Raw genomic sequence first — 16,947 nt, forward strand, 5'->3', positions numbered from 1 at the left:
TTGGTGCACAGGGAAGCGTCCATGGGGATGCTGCAACACCCCCGTGCAGAAGGGACAGGAGCCAATGCAGTAACGCTCCCACCGCTCCTGCCAGCCACTGCCCACAAACCGATGTCCTCAAAGGATCATGCCAGAAGAGATCAATCGGTGGACTGGTCCATCCTCGCGATGCTTTCTCCACTGACTTGGTCCATATCCAAAATATACACATTTGGGTCATTGATTTCCTGCCAAACACCACTCTTGTTCACCTGGAGGAATGTTAGCATGGCTCTCTAAAACAGTGCACATTTTTATCCAAAAATACTGCATTTGTACTTTCCTTAATTTTCCATGACACTACATCTCAATTTTACACTACAGGATGAGTTACACTGTTTTCTCCTTTTGGAAGAGTTTAGAGTGGAGGCCTCTACACAACACTTTGCATCAATAAATGAAGATTGTCTCAGAATCCAAAGATATTTTAAGTCCTTAAATTGTGATCGTTACCTTAAAAACAAAACAAAACAAAACAAAACAAAACACACATATAAGAGAAAAATCTACCTGGACATAGTTTATACATCACATGAAGAGATACTTGTGAGTGTTCAGTATCTCTGAGAATAATAGAGAGAGGTGATATTTTCTTCCAAATCAAAACAAACAAAAGAAGCCTTGAAAGACCCTGATCCACCACTCTTTGAAGTCAAAAGAAAACTCTCACTGACTTCAATGAAGCTGGATCAAGCTCAAAGTGTGCATATTTCTGTTTTCATGAGTCGTGTAAACTCCATCTGTTTTCCAGTCCCTGTGGGGAAATGCCATCTTTCTGTTTTCATTATTCAGTTTGCTCTCTCTGTTGTAGTTTGTACTCAACTCTACCAGTTTTACAAAACACAATATTTTATGGTGCAGTGCTCAGCTGTCTCACAGAGGCCTCGGTTCCTATGGCATGACTGGCATCAAGCACTTTTTTAATTAAAAAGAAAACGTTATTGCATCATAACCACCCCTTCTCTCTTTACTCTGAAGAACAGGATCCTGGTCATGGGAGACAGCACAATATAGAGCTCCTGAAAGTTTTATTTCATGTGTGTGCTACCTCTCCGATCGACGCAGGAGATGAAATGTGCCCAAAATGCTTGTCTCTTCCACCCTGACCACAGGCTGAGCTCAGGGAGATGTCCCAGGGCACGTCCCTACGGAAGCTGCTCCATGCAGGACCTTCGGTGTCCAGCTGGTGCCCATGCCCATATCCGTGCCCATGCCCATGTCCATGCCCTCCCCACCCCTAGCCCACGCTGATGGAGGTCCTGGGCTGTCTGAAAGGGCAACAGAGAGGTGTTGCAATGGGGCACTTCCACCTACCTACCAGATGCTTTGCCCACATTGACCAATTTTGACACAGCCAAGGGTAAATTTCCTTTAAAAACACAGAGGCAGATTTCATCAAGAATTTTTGCTCATCTTAAGACAGCAGTACAAGGTAGGCTCGTTGGTTAATCACCTCAAGCCTAATTACATTGACTGTGATGGAAGGTTATAAAGCTGACCAGAGCTAGCTTAAAAGTGGTTTCTGTCTTCTGAAGGTGGCTGGCGAGGCCAAAGTCCTTAAGGGACACTACAGGCGATCTAAGACGAAGCTGAAGGTCCCCCATGGCCACTGCAACCATTCTGCAGATGTTAGCAAAGAGACTTTCAGATGATGGCTTCAGCACCATTGACTTCAGAGCTCACGGTGGCTAATCCTTTCTCTCACCATTTATTTATATCTGTGAGTTTTGTAACGGATGCTCACAGGCGGAGAGGCTGAGGTCAGCCAAAAAGCTGAAGAAATGAGATACAGCATCACAGACCTGCCTGCATCATTTGTGGCAGCAAAACTTCTCTGAAAGAGATTTTTTCTGTTATGGGGTCTTCCACATTCCTGTGAAAAGAGTGAAGTTTACTGAAGACTTCAGAGGTCCAGCTGACTGGCAACAGTGATTAATTTGGTCAAATTAACGAAGACACTAGCCCGTATATTATCTATGCCCACAAGTAAGAGATGACAGTAATAGCCAGCTCTTTTATGGCACTTTTCATTGGCAAATGGTGAAGTGTTTCCACACCAGGGACCGGCAGCCCAGCGAAGAAGAATGACATTTTTAGGGTAACAAAGGCTGTGGCTGGACGAAGCAGGACTTTGCCATGCCAGGACAGTACTTTATCCTTAGGACGCACCTTTGGATGTGGAGCTTTTGCACCCTGGCAGCACTTTCCTACCTGCTGTAGAAACCCTGTGGGAGCAGCAAACCCTGACCCTGCAGGTGTTTGGCACTACCAGCGCCATCCCATCGTCCTGGCAGAAGCAGACCAAGGCATTAGCTCTGGGAAATACAGCCCTTGATCATGGCCTACCCTTGTCTGGAAGGCAGAACTAACTCAAGGAGCTGTGGTTACACAGAGCATATTAGCCCTCAGAAACCAACTAGGTTCTTCACTATTGATAGAACAGAATAAGAAGAGAAAGCTTCATAGTAATCAAATCAGTGAATAAGGCCCTAGTTCACTACTTCGGTTGGGTATTAACAAGTGAAATCTTGCCTAGACAGTGATTTGAGAAGGACTGCTTTTATAATTTTGAAATACTTCTTAAAAGAAAAATTAAAATAGAAACCTAACAGGAAATGTATATACCATTCTCATTTTCAGTGACAGTATGTAAAAATTATTTTGCTATCTAGGCAATTTTGAACATTTCAAAAATTTTCATTCAAACACTGGTCTTTCAAAGGTCAAGCAAGGATATAGCAATAATAACTCATCCCTGTGGGTGAAGCAAATGAGTGCATCTGTAAGTACCCTCAGTTCTCTTGCAAAGTCCGTTCTTTATTGTTGTTAAGACGAGAGACTACAGCACATGTCCCTTTCATAAACAGTCTTCATATATAGAAAAATTAAATATTGCTGTCCACAGTTTGAAGATATTCAAACTGAGATACAGAGAGAAGGAAATGTTATCCCAGACATGAGTGAGTCCACCAGAAGCAGATTCATTTACATCTGTGTTCACATCATCTTTGCATCATCCCATCCAACGGTATTTCTGTGCACAGTAGTGTTTCTAGTTTGCCACGTAAGAGAACAGAATATTAAGGTCAGTCACTGCTAAGAATGGCGACAGTACTTGGGGATTCACTAAACAAACCTACTATATCATGTAATTGCTCAAACCAGCACATTTTAGCTTTTTATTCATTTTAGATTACTAAGGTATGCTGAAATAGTGTTTTTATAGTATAATGCTTGTTGTAAAGACACATTCGTATACTTTGGCTCTAACGTATACAACAAAATGTACAGATTTTTTCTTCTCAAAATACTGGAAGTTTTATCATGAAATGAAAGACTGCATTTTCAAGTGAATGAAATAATGCACATTGGTGCAAAATAATACAGTAAATAAGACATCAGCGGTCTCCTTCCATATAGGCTTTTTGAGACACGCTGTCGACTGGTGATCAAATGCAAGTGCCTGCTCTCGATGCTCATTAGAATTACTGACCAGGGCCACCACAGCAGCACCTCATTCATCACCAGATCTCCTCCGCATCCATGCCCAGAGAAAACAAGGTTGGGTTTCCTCTAACACCTTTGGTAAAGTAAGTGACCAGACACAACAACCATGAATTAGCCCAGAGCAGACACGCATGGAAAACCTCCAAAGTCTGAAGAATGGTAAACAAAAAAGAAACAATTCAACAAAAAGGAAATAACATTGGCGGAACTGCACTTACATGTGTGAAAGCTCTAGACTAAAACCACAAAAAAACCCTTGCAAGCAATTGTCTGCATCAGTTGGTGCTGGCAAAGATTGATGACAATGATAACCATGATGAATTGATGCTGTAATTACGAATATATGAAGTTTTATGAGGAGACAACAAATGTGTCACTATTTATACACAGCTGAAAAAGCACTACCATATTCCTTCAAATTGTCTGCAGCTTCAGAAATGAGTCATTAATGCAGCTCTGCCTTTTGATAATGTTTTGCTCAATGCGAATGCTTTTTGCACCTGAAGACCATCTAGAATTCCATACTGAAATTAGGTTTAAAGAGCCAAACATTATTGAAAAGTATTTAAATCTTTTCCCTTGTTTGGTAGAAGCCATTCTCCAAGAAAAAAATATATATATTTTGCAAAACTTTAAAATAGCATTCTGCAAGACCTACGTATGCTGTGGCTGTGAAGCTGAACAAAAATACAAATGTGAATGGATTTGTTTTTGACTTACTAAACATGTACACAATTGAGTAAGAAATTGCAATGTTTGCTGATATGGGAGCTGGAAACACAGTCTACATACAAATAAATTCTGGATACTATCAGACAATACTAATGCAGGTGTTTAATCAGCGCTAGAATTAGGCAAGCATATAAACACGAGCACCACATGGACCGGCGATGATCCGATTTTCCTCCCACACCCCCGATTCCACTGAATCTCTGAAAACGTCAGGCCTGCCGGGAGCCCCCGAGCAGGTCCCCACGCTGCCCGAGGCAGGACACGGTTACACGCTGCCCGGCGGGGCAGTACGCACCAGCCACACCCTGACCTACACCCAACTGCCCGGCTGCTGCTGCGGCCACGCGGGTCCCAAGAGGCACGGCAGGAGCCACTGGGTAGGACGGCGATAACGATCCATCCAAGTGATCGCACGGGAAGGCTCCGCCGGCACCGCGCCAGCATTCTGACAGAGAGCTATTGTGGAGGTGGGTGGCTTTAACGGATGTAAAAAGGGACCCTAAAAACGAGTGAGTAAACAAAAGCTCCCCAACATTTTTTGCAAAGTGAAGTGGCGTTTGGTCAAGTGTTTTCAACCAATTTTAATTCAGCTAATTAATTTGTTTTGCTCTATGGCTCCGTTCCCCTCTCTGCCGTGCACTGTTGACCCAGCGGGGTTAAAGAGCTGCCAGGGCACAGCCGGGGATGGCTCCGCTCCCCGCTGCGGGCACTGCTTCGGGCGTCTCTGGGTTTGCAAACGATGACGAGCAAAACACCATGTGGACACCTACCAAAACACATCTGAACATGCAAACGCCTGCTCCGGCACCGACGTGCTGCTGGAGCTGATTCAGTCCAGTCTGTGCAGCGTTTCATGAATCAAGCACAGTATCATCATGAAACAGCACAGATTTCAATCACCACCATAATTATTAATAAGAATAAAGGCACTGTCGGCCTGAACGTCTGAAGGAAGAGGCAGATGATACTCATGCCGCCAAAACATCACTGCGGTCCACGTGTATTTGATATAACTATCTTGAGGAGCTTTGCATTTATACAATTACTGCCTAAATATCAAAACTAAATCCACTGACGCTTAATATGTGTTGGCCTGCAGGAGATTCATCAGGTTCACACTTACGGCCAGGCTACTCTGTGAGTGCAAGGCTACCTGGTTTTCCCGTTAAAATATCAACATCATGGAAAGCCATTGCTGCACAGGGGTTTCAGTGAAACATGCCTGCAGCCTACGTGTGATGGAACCAGACCTTGCGGACACACGTCGGCTGTACCTGCAGCACTGACATCCATCAGACTCTCACATTTTGAAAGTAATATTAGTATTCACATGGCTATAAGCTTTTTGTACTTCCTATCTTATTCCTAAAAGAGAATTTAATGTACTGTTTATGCATAGTTTTTTACAGAAAGCAAGCACAAATACCACATTTCCTTGCTTGAAAGTAACAAAAAGTATCAATGTATATGTATAGTACCCCAAACTAACAAAACATATTCGTATAATCCAGAAATTTAGTGAAAGCCAGAATATAGGTATCCTTTGCAACTTATTGTAATCTCTTTATTGCTTTACCATGGAGTTATCACTTAAACTTTGACTACCTTATAGGGAACAGCTTAGGAACCAACATTTTCGGTGTTTTTCCTTCATGTTGCCCAATCCTCCAGTGTTCACAATCAGACCCACCCTCTTCTCTCCACTTAGGGGAATGAGCATCTGTTTAGAAACACAGTGCTTCTCGGTCCCCTCCTGGGAAAACAGACGGGCACGTCGCCTAACACGACACCAAATGGGCTGCTTCTGCTTTCTTGTTTTTTCTTAATGTCTATTACAGTTTATGTGCTAATAATTCATTCATAATTTCAGACAAAAAAATGTATTAGAGAGCAGAGGGGAATCAGTAACTGTGTGCTCTCCTTGTCTTTTAGTTAGCCTTAAGCTTCTACATTTGTCGACATATATAAGGCTTAATTCGAGCTCTAGTAAATTGTTTTATTACGCTGGTTTGTACCTGGTTCACAGCCACAGCTCGCACCACCACCGATCAACAGGTCAGCAGGGACAAGTAAATGCCTGTAAGCAAGACTCTCCCCACGCTCCTCCGGCCACGTGCACAGAGGTAGCGCAACCCGGTAAATAAAAGCCCTGTTCCCAGGGAAGGCTTCCCACGAGCGTGCGCTGGCAGGCAGGGCAGAGCAGCGTGCAGGGACGCAATACTGAGCGTCTCCAAGAAGTAGGATAAATTTGGGTTCTTCAACCAGCAGGACGCCAGCAACGCTTGGATCCAGCATGGATTCTCGAAGTTAAGAGAGAGAGATGTGGTTTTTTCTGTTTATCAAAAGGACTGATACATTTCTGCATGATAAAGCAGCTCCTGGAAAGTGCTATTGTTTGTCTTACCATTTATCAGGAGAGAACAGTTTAATGTTTTGGTAGAAGGCACAAGTGAGTATCTCTTCAGTGATGAAGGAAAATAAGCTTAGTGCTAAGGCAAATAGAAAATATTGATCTATCTTCAGGTACTGCAGCTGAAAACCTTTTGTAAAATGTATCTTCTCCTACCCCTACTGATCAACGTCCTTTGCCTTTTACCAACTAATTCTCTCTAGTGGAAAGTTTAACCTTGAACGCAGAGAAGGAAAAAAAACCAACAACAAAAAACCCCACACGTGCACATCGACAAAACCGGCACTAGGAAGTATTCAGGTCCCGCAAAGACGCAGCTGGGGTGGGACCCCTCTGTCCCCGCCGGCGGTGGGACCCCCGGCCCCGCAGCGCCGGAGGGCTCGGGCAGGGCAGGCACCCCGGCATGGCGGGAGCCGGGGGGTCCCCTCCCGCGGCCGGTGCTGGGCTGCCGCTGGGTTTCCAGCAAGAGATCACAATTTTTGCACCTGGTTGCCCACAGCCTCGGATGGCATGAATCCTCCCACTACGATCAGACTAGAGGTTTCGCAACCACGCTGGTTGTGCAGACCCCACGTTAGACCCTTTTGTGTTCTGCATTTGCTGCCGCTTGAGGCAGTGCCTAAGCAATACCAACATTCAACAGTATTTCTTTCCTTTCCTCATCACTTGCATTCGCTGTAACAGGGCAGAAGAACAGTACCTCGGGTACTTCCCATTCCTGGGACACTGTTTCTTCACTACTTTCATTTACTTTGGGAAATCACGCTTTGAGATTCACTTCTTGGTAAGATCTCTGAGGCAGCACAGGAATAAGGAGAAAAAATGACCTATTAGGTAAAACCAGCAGCTTCATAAATCTGAATCTCTGGGCTCTAGCCTCCTGTTAGTTCGTGTCCCCATCAGAGCTCTTCCCCTGTCCTTTATCACCGTTCAGCCAGCAATATTAGCCCATCAATTTTTACATAAAACTCCCAGCAGCTTGACATAGAGCCAGGGAGCAGAATATTCCTCAGTGTTTACACCCCACTTCTTGTCCCCGCTGTGCAGGCTCACAGGACAGCTATAGCACCAGGCGCTGCCCGAAGGCAGCCCGCACGACGAGGCTGCCCAGCCGTGTTTGCCGACCCGCTGCCCCGGCGCTGCCCCATCCGGCCTCCCCGGCCTCCCGCCCAGGGACCGGCACGAGCCGCCACTGCCAGGGCGTGTATTAACTGCAAAACTGACCCTTAAAAGTTTTCTGTCTCCCATCTCATGTTTTCCTCTCCATCATCTGGGATAGGTACCCTGTCTTCGCAAGCAAGGCTGCCAGCGGTTTCATATCCTGGGAGGAGCAAGCGGGAAGCGAGCCTGTCTCTAGGCTCACATGGTTAATTATTAAAATCAGCAGAAAATGCTACTAATATATACAACAGCTGAAAAAGAGGCCTTGCTTCTATCTGTATATATGTAGAAATAATGGTAGCTTCTTACATCCTTCCTATGAGCGAGGGATGGAAACAAGACCAGCTCCCATCCCCACAAGCGGACATGGCTACCCAGGCTGAAAGCGGAGCGTTGGCATGGGACGGCGTGGAGGTCTGAAAGGTAAAACCCCCAAGGGGCTGGGGAAGGCGTCAGGGAAGCATTGCCTGTCTCGGTGAGACGGCGTGGTGAGCCTGCGACCCACCCAGAAGGAAGCTGAGACTACAGTCGAAGGGCAATGACATTTGAATAGGCTGGCTGCATGGGCCGCAGCAGCAGCTCCCCAGCAGGCACCGAGCTCTTGTGCTGCGGGGGACGTAGGTGGCAGGAGATCCGCAGGGAGATCCGTCACCAAAACAAGCCCAAAGGGGCACAAACACAGCCCAAGCAAATTCAGCTCCTATTTAAGCAAATTTTCGATCCATGCCCCGAAGCAGGCAATCAACTCCAATTTAAACCAACACCTGAAAAGCTTCCTGTTTATTACAGAACTCATGATTTGGGATGGGATTTTCCAGGCCAGCTTGTTTGTATCTTCTCTCTGCTTTTATTAAGAGCAGGCCTGTGCCATAATATTATTTTTCATACTCTCATACCACTGACAGCACATCCATCATTCTTCATAATTGCATCTAACAAATATTGATTTTGTCTCTGAAAGAGTAAACAGAAATATTAAAGTGCTTTTGCAGAAGGCAAAAACACTAGTGGAAAGCATATTTAAACAGACTGAGGAGGATGAAGCCCGCATCTTGTGATGGAGCATATGGCTGCAAAAAAGCAGCACCAATTTACACTGGCTTAAAAACGTAGGAAAACAGCGCGTCGTGCTGAACTGGGCAACCGAGCTCTGCGCCAAGAAAACACCATCAATACAAGTGGAAGCTTCAATCCATTCAGTCTCAAACATAAGTGCCGCCAAACATTTTTTCAGTCCTCCCTGAATGGGAGGAAATAACTGAATTTTAGCCTCAGAAAACTAGTAAGGCTGATTAAACGCATAGCTGGGCTGCATTTGCTGTGAAGCCACCGCAGTGCCCAGCCCAGGCTGCCGCGGCAGCACCAGGTTGCCGAATACCCCGGCACTGCTCCTGGCTGCTCCGGGAAAGCGCATCTCGTCCCAGCAAAGGTGCAGCACGGTGGACGCTCAGCATCCCACCAGGCAGCTGCAGCCGCTGCCCCGCTGTGACAACACTGCTTCCCCTTCCTTTCTTCCTTTCAGAGATGTGACATCACTGCGCCGTTTCAGCGTCACCGCTTCTCCCGCTTTGGAGGCTCGCTCCGCTTTGCGGTGTGCTCGGCGGTCCCAGCCCCGCTCCGCTCACCCCGAGACAGGCGGCCAGGCTACGGCGGTGGCACCGGGGACGGCCGAGCCGCAGGAAAGCAGCTCCTGCTGTAATCTGCCCTTTGCTCAGCTCTCGTAGGCTGTAAACTCGCAGGAGGATGTCAGGTTGCACGTTTGCCTCGGCATCTCCTTCTTACGTATAACTGAACCCCACCTCTCAAAGAAGAGCCTTTGCCTTCAAGTGCAAGAAATGCCCGCGCAGCTCCCCCTTCGGCGGCTCCCCGATGTCGTTAACGCTTCCACCATCTGCTGCCCAGCGAGCCCTGCCCGGCGGTGACGGCTGAGCCGAGAGCAGGACAGCCCCGGCTGGGAAAAACCGCCGCAGCACCCGCTGCACCGCGCTGCCACCAAAATGTACTCGGAATGAGAGAGGTTTCCAGAAACGTTCTTCAACGCTGGAACAGGATCAGCCACAGCTTTCAAAAGCTACTGCATTACAGGCAGAGGAAGAAATACCGCCAGCCAACCATCAAGCCTTAAAAAGCTTTTTAATAAAGAAAACCCAGAAAGCTCTTCATGCACAAGGCCAAAAATGGAAGGTGGCTGGCAAAACATCCAAGTTCAACACACAGAAAGAAAAAAAAATTTAAAAAAAACCCCAACAATCTGTAAATAAGGAAAGCAAATATAATTTGGAAAATGGCAAATTCTACATGGAGAATAGCAGTCCTTGCCTGGTGTGCTTCCCTTGGTAAATTAACCTCAGTAAGTGCAAGGTATCAAATATCTATACTCACTTGAACTGAAAAAATAAACTCATGTACCTAATTCTCTTAGATCTGATATATGGGAAGAAATATCAGAACACCAGAATGGAAAATAATCGTCCACTGTAAGTTTTTGTGACTTCCTGTAAATGAAAACGCATGAAAAATACATGAAAAAGGAAGAGCTGGTGACACCTTTCTCCCCCAGAACTCCGAGGAGGACTTAAGAAATGTCTGGGTTTGGGGAGAATTGGGGGTTGGCTGGTTTGTTTGTGGGGTTTGATGATTTTTTTTAACAGGAACAAAAATCTTACACTAAAAGAGAAAAGAAAAATGTGTCTTCGGTGCACAGCACTTTTTAGGAAATATAGATGTATTAGTTAATCAGTAGTTAATTAGTAATTAGCAAATACTGTTTATCCAAATTCCCTAGCAATTAGCACCATCGCTGCAGATCGCTTATGGCAAATGTTATGGAAAACAAGGGCCTCCCTGCTGCACCGCTCCTCCGGCGCGGCTGCCCGCCGGCCGTACCCGGGGAACGTTAAGTTCACGCATGGCGAGACAGCGGAGACAAGGCGGCTGTGAGCAACAGGTAACAGCACCGGTAACGGCTACAGCATCTCTCTGACAGGGACCAGCACTGTAATCACTTCAATTACAGCGGGGCTGGCACATTCCCCTTCCAGAAAGAAAAACGATTTCAAATTACAGTTGCACGAGACTCCCTTCTGCACGAGCATGGCGCTGAAATGACAGTCAAGGTGGCAGAGCTCTTCCGAGGTTCCCCGAGCCACAAAAAAGCAATGCAAATTTCCCTTTTCCTGCCTGTGGGGTTTAAGCAGAAAGGCGGCACCGGCAGCGTGAAACCACGGGGCCGTTTGCCGGGCAGGCAGCGGGCAGGAGGGCTGGGACGGAGAAACACACAGTGTTCAAACGGAGAGGGCTGCCGCGGCCAGCGCCGAGCCCGAGTATGGAGCAAGGCATCAACCTGGGTCATTCTTGTCAAGGAAGATGTTTAGCTCTACCAGTCCTTGGCTTTAATCTTTCCCTTGGAAAGCCTCGGGGAAGGCACAAATCGGCCAAAGTGCATACCTACACGCATGTGAGAACCCGAGCAGCCGGAGGGGAGAGGCAGAGCTAAAGCAAAACCACTCCACAGAGCGCGATGAGAGTTTCTCGTGCGTTGGACCGGTGCGGGATGCTCCCGTCCCAGGGACGGCCGACCGGGGAAGGGCTGCAGGAACGAGCACGCCGGCCCTTTTGCCAACGTTTACACCCAGCTGGAGCCCTGCGGCAGGCAGAGCCCAGGAACCCGCTGCAGGAGACCCCTGCACGTGGGCAGGGCTGCCCAAAGTTTCATGTAAGGACCTGGGTCTCGTACACGAGAGTAGGATTTTCAATAAAAACTGCTGCTGCCCCAGCAGAGGAGAGCAACTCAGGAGTGTTCGTCAGTGCATGCCCCACAGTACCTGGCCATTGCACATCTTAATACTTTTCCGTTTGTTTTAACGATACTACTTAGCGGAACCGCGCTTCCCAGCGCGCTCTTCGGGATCGTTTCAGGCGGCATTGCCATCGCTATCGGGCAGGTCAGCGTCGTGCTGTCAAATTGTCAGGGCCCTACCGCGCCTGCGCTGTAGCCCCCATTAAAACTCAGGAAAGACAAGAACTGATATTTTTGACTGTGTATTTTTGAACGTGAATTTTAAAAAAGATAATTCCCAGAAATACTGAGGCCGCCTGGTTTATCTTGATTAGGAACAAATATAAGCAGCAAATTTCCACCTCTTGCTTTATAGTCTCAGTAGCTGAACATAAAGCAGCAGCCCGTGTTTGTCACAGCTATACAACAATCTCTCAGCTCCTGACAGAAAATATAGGTTATGCCTATATGCCTATCCCTCTCTCTCCCCTCTGCTTTCCCAAGGGCCTGAAATTGCCACAGAGCAAAAGATGTTCTAATGAGCCAATGTTTTATTTTCTTGAGGATTTTTCAACAATTTTTTTGGAGAGAGCTTAAATTCTTTAGGAGCTACTACTTCCAACAACAACCCTTTGGGCAACACACTCAGATATTTATTTCAGCAGGAGATGCTCCATTTAGAGAAAATTGTAAGAGGGAAAAAAAATAAATCTCTAAAATCAAGCAAGCAGTGTAATGGCGTGCAATAAACAACAATTTCAAAAGAAGAAATCTTTCTAGAGAAACTTGATTGACTCTCCTGACAGCATTACAGAGTTGGAAGATAAAAAGAAAAATTATACATTTGAGTTGCAGTAAAGTACTGGATATTGTGTCTCACTGCATCTTGATCGCTAACATGTTTTAAATTGTCACGTATGGAAAATACCACCACGCTGGGCACGAGGAGAAAGCGAAACAGCAAGGAAGCAAGGATAAGCAGCAACTCACAGGGCGCGGGTTCCCAGCCACCTGCGACGCCAGCAGCGAGCAGAGCCCAAGGCCACCCGAACCAAAGCCTCCAGCATCCAGAGAGGGTCACGATCCGACCAAGAAATCAAACCCCAATTGCCCAAACATCTGGCAAAGAGAAAGCGATGGCGACGCAAGGGCCAGAGAGGCCTTACGAGACACGACGCTGTTGTATAAACACGGCATGCCTTGCTACCGACCGTGCCCTTGAAGCAAAACTGAGAGACTGAGAAAAGGGGAACGTGCAGGCCTCGCTAATCGCTAACCTTGGAAGAAGAAACTAAGACGAGGAACTTCAAGGACTGATAAAGGAAACGTCTTGTTTTAAGGGAGAGTGCCGGGCCGGGAGGATACGGCACTACGTGAAGTCAGCAAGACTGACAGAAACTAGGGGAAAGGTAAAGGCGGCGGGGGGAGATCGCGACCACCGACTCAATGAGGGACCAAAGAAAGGCACCCCTGCATTCCTGCAGGCGTGCGCAGCATATTAAAGTGGCACTGTAGCTTTAAGTTGAAATAAGAGAAGCGCAGACCAACAGAAAACTGCTCTGTGGAATTCCTTATGCATACGCATAACGAGACTGGATAAATACTGTACCTGCGTGACCGAACTTTGCGCTGGCTTTGTGGAGCTACCACCCAGCACCCACCTCTGCGCAGCCGTGCGATAAAATACCTCTGCCCTGGGTGTATACTGGCATCTCGCACGCCGGGTAAACGACCTCACGCTTGTGGGATAACACTAGCACATCGGAACACTAAAGATTAATAGAATAAGTTAAAAACAACCAAATTTAAATGTTGGAATGGAATCCTCAACAGGAAACAAGTGAACATTAATAGAAGATTAAACGAGAAATTCAACAAAAGTCACTCAAGAGACAAAAAGTTCCTTCTTAGCAAACAGGCCGTTTAAAAGCTGATCGTTACCTGATACGGCAGCCGCCTGAGTCGGTGAAGGTCACCGGGAGGAAGGCAAAAAGGGATAGAGGAATATCGCCTTTCTGAGCACTTCCTTTTCCCAGAAAGGCCAGGAGCTGCAGTCTGACGAGCACACGTGGAAAAGAAGAAGGCAGCGCCAGCAAGCACCCATCAGCCGGTAACTGCCGCACTGGAGAGACCGGGCAGGACAGAAAGGGCCCGTGCTGCGTACGGCCCCACGTCACTTGTACCTGGAAGGGCTGGAGGGACAGCCAACGCTTTGTTCTCCGTTTCGTGTAGCTGTTCCTCCAAAAAGCCTGGAGGAAGGGGTGAATAACAAATGGGGGATTAAGTACCCAAGTAAAAGAAATATCTATATAATTCCCCATTGAAAAAGCTCCCTTTTTAACCCAACCTGATACCTTCTTTTCAGTAGGGGGTGCTGAGCCTGACAGCCAGTTTGGCTGATATCATCCCCACCACCTCCACTGTTCAGGTCACTTTGATCACTTCAGAAGTGTTTATTTGGAAATAAAGAATAAAAACTTATTTATAAACTTCCCTGGATTAATTAATCTATTGTAACAACAGATTTTATGGTTAATCGGGCACAAAACCAGCATAAACACAGAATAATACTTGGGCCGTATGCATGTGACACAGGAAAACCACTGTGTGTCCATGCAGTGCTGAGCAGAGCAGGAGTGCCCAAATCCGCTGCGGGGAGCAGATGGGACCGAAGCCTCCCTGGCCTCCGTGGAAAAGAGGATTTCACAGCAAGAAGCTGCTCTGTAGGGGATGAGCCGAGTTTGCTGGTTCACTACAAAGCAACAGCCCGCGGGCTGCCTTCGCCTTCTCCTTTTGTGCTCAGACCCGAAAGCCAGGAGAGCCGACGGCACCAACACCCTCCGGGCGAGCCCACCGGTAGCGCACGCCGCGGTGACCAGTGCTCGTCCCGCGTTCGGGTTGCTGGTCCCTGGCACCACGCTGATCCTGGGTGCAAAGTTTCCTTTCCCGACATGAGTGAAGTCTGCCCGAGCAGCGGGCGCCGGCAGGCACGACCCCGGCTCCGCTCCGCTCCGCTCTGCTCTGCTCCGCTCGCCGACTCTCACCCGCTGCCTCCGCTCCCTTCGCTCGCGCTTCCCCCTGCCATCGCGCTGCAAAGCCCTGCAGAAGCCGTGGTTTGTTACCACCCGCCTGGAACCGCAGCACAAGACACCCGTCTTGCTTTAGGCCACAAGGCAAGTTACGTTCAACCGTAAATACAAATAATTATAAGTCTTCTTCAGTTCACTGTACATGAGCCTTTTCTTCCTCAGTTCTTTAAAGCACTTGGCCTTTTTGCCCTGCAAAACTGAAAAAATAAAAGAACAAACCCAACCATTCCCCCTTCACGGCCAAGGCAGAGTTAATGTCCCGGAGGTGTCACCAGCAGCTCACCATCCTGCAGGTTCTCCTGATGAGGAAAACCAAGACACGATACTCCCACCATCCCCTCCGCCCCCCTAGCCTGGAGCTAGTCACCAGGGGGAGCAGGAGAGGAGATGGTGGGAAGTCCCACAGTCACACATTGCTGTGACAAGCCCCGAGGCGGTTGTGATGGGACAAGCCCGGCACAGGGGCCGTGTCCCTGCAAGCTGCTCCTCACGGAAACCTGCCCGAGGACAACCCCAACCGCGAGGGAAGGCAGCCAGGGAGGGCAGGGGATCTGCGTAGCGAAAGGAGACCCATCAGTCACACGTGCTGTCCTGTCCTTCAGTTATTACAGCCACCAAGAGCTCATTACTCTAATAGCTTGAAACAAAGCGAAAAAGTCTCAGGGAAAGGGTTGTGATAAAGAAAAAAGCTCCATCTGTCTTTTCTGGCTCAACATTTTACATTTGTTGGTATCTGGGTTTAAGTTTGTCGCTTCCAACAAGAAAGTGATTGCACAAATTAGGCAATCATAAATCCTGTTTGCAAATCGGAACAGGTAAGAGGTGCTTACACTCCTGCTGTCAAAAAGCAATAGCGGAACATCATTATTTGTGCCAAAAACGCCTCCAGGGAGCCAAACCACCCAGCTGGAATAGCGGCAGGTTGAAGGAGGCATCCCCCAGCCAGCCCTTCCTGGCCGTGCTTTCAGAGGCAGCAGCTCCAGAAACCGGCACCCGCGGGGTGCTCCCTCCCCGTCCCCTCCTGTGCGTCCTGCTGCGGGTGCCCGGGGCCCCTGTACGCCCAGGGGACCAACCTGCCCTTAACAGCTCTGCCTTTATTAGCCTGCAGGGTGGGAGGAGAGAAGGACAATCTAAGCAGAATTTAACACAGAAGAGGACCTTATGTGTTAAAGATATATCTTATGTTTCTCTTCTGAGGGACGGCAGCCGCAATAAACACATAAATATAGGGGTTTGCTAAGGCTACATCACAGAAGGCAGATTGCCAGAGGCAATCTTGCTAACTGACTTTTATAGCTGAAAAAATATTTACATTTTTTTATCACTGAAGAATATGATTAACTTTCTTAATGGCATGTGTTCAGAGGAATACCTTATTTCATCACTTTTACCTGCATTAGTTCTGATTTCCACCCCCAAGCAACCCTACACACACACATGCTCTCTCCATTTAGGAGCGATTTTGTTGCTGTGTTGAGGCAGCATAACCATGAGATCGGCAGTGTTACAGCTCTATGGTCACTTGAAAATATACAAACAAACGGGACAGATAATTGAAACAACTCAGCACTTAATTATTTAAAATGGAGGAGAGTCCTGCTGTGTTCTGTGACTCTGAGACCGGGTTTCACCCATCGGCAAAGAAGGGGTGAGCTCCCAGGCAAGGGCAGGAGACACAGACCCGGACGCGGGGTGCTGGCAGTCGCCCGTTCCACGTCGGAGCGGCAGCATCTTTCCCTGGCGCAGAAGCTACGAAGAAAGTAGTACCTGGAACTTCCAGAACCATTTTAGAGAAAACATTTCTGAAAATTTGGGCCTCTGAATAGTCCAGAAAACCACCAGGAAGATACTGTAACGACAGAAGTTAGTTTGACAGTAAGTGTTTAAACCTTACCTTCAGTGGACACCCTGGACCAGAACACTCCTGAGCCATCACCGCTGGACTGCGAAAAGCAGCCAATTCAACAGATTTCTAGCTCAAGTTTTCTAAAAAGCCTTTGCCATGCCTTTAAAACTAACCAGCCTGTTTATAAAATCCAGCTCTTCCTGACACTGACAATTATGTTCAAATTAATTAATTGTTATCTAATTTCACTGATTTCAATATCCAAGACAGTTAAAACCTTAATACATCATTTCCATGAGAAATATTGATGCATTCAAACAAGCAAATATATGCAAAGCATTTTTACAAATACAAAGCGTGTCACTGAGATCCATTCTAACAGCTT

At 47.3% G+C, this 16,947-nt stretch overlaps 1 long non-coding RNA gene across 1 annotated transcript in view; it reads right to left on the reverse strand.

Moving 5' to 3' along the window:
• The window catches only part of LOC140656097 (uncharacterized), a 28,819-nt gene extending 14,958 nt beyond the window's left edge, over positions 1–13,861 (reverse strand). Inside the window, exon 1 of the long non-coding RNA XR_012043973.1 lies at positions 13,569–13,861. This is a non-coding gene — a long non-coding RNA (uncharacterized lncRNA). The remainder of the gene's footprint in view (positions 1–13,568) is intronic.
• Between the last annotated feature and the right edge of the window lie 3,086 nt (positions 13,862–16,947).

The sequence above is a fragment of the Ciconia boyciana genome, chromosome 8 (assembly GCF_034638445.1).
Source record: "Ciconia boyciana chromosome 8, ASM3463844v1, whole genome shotgun sequence".
NCBI classification, from domain to species: Eukaryota; Metazoa; Chordata; class Aves; order Ciconiiformes; family Ciconiidae; genus Ciconia; species Ciconia boyciana.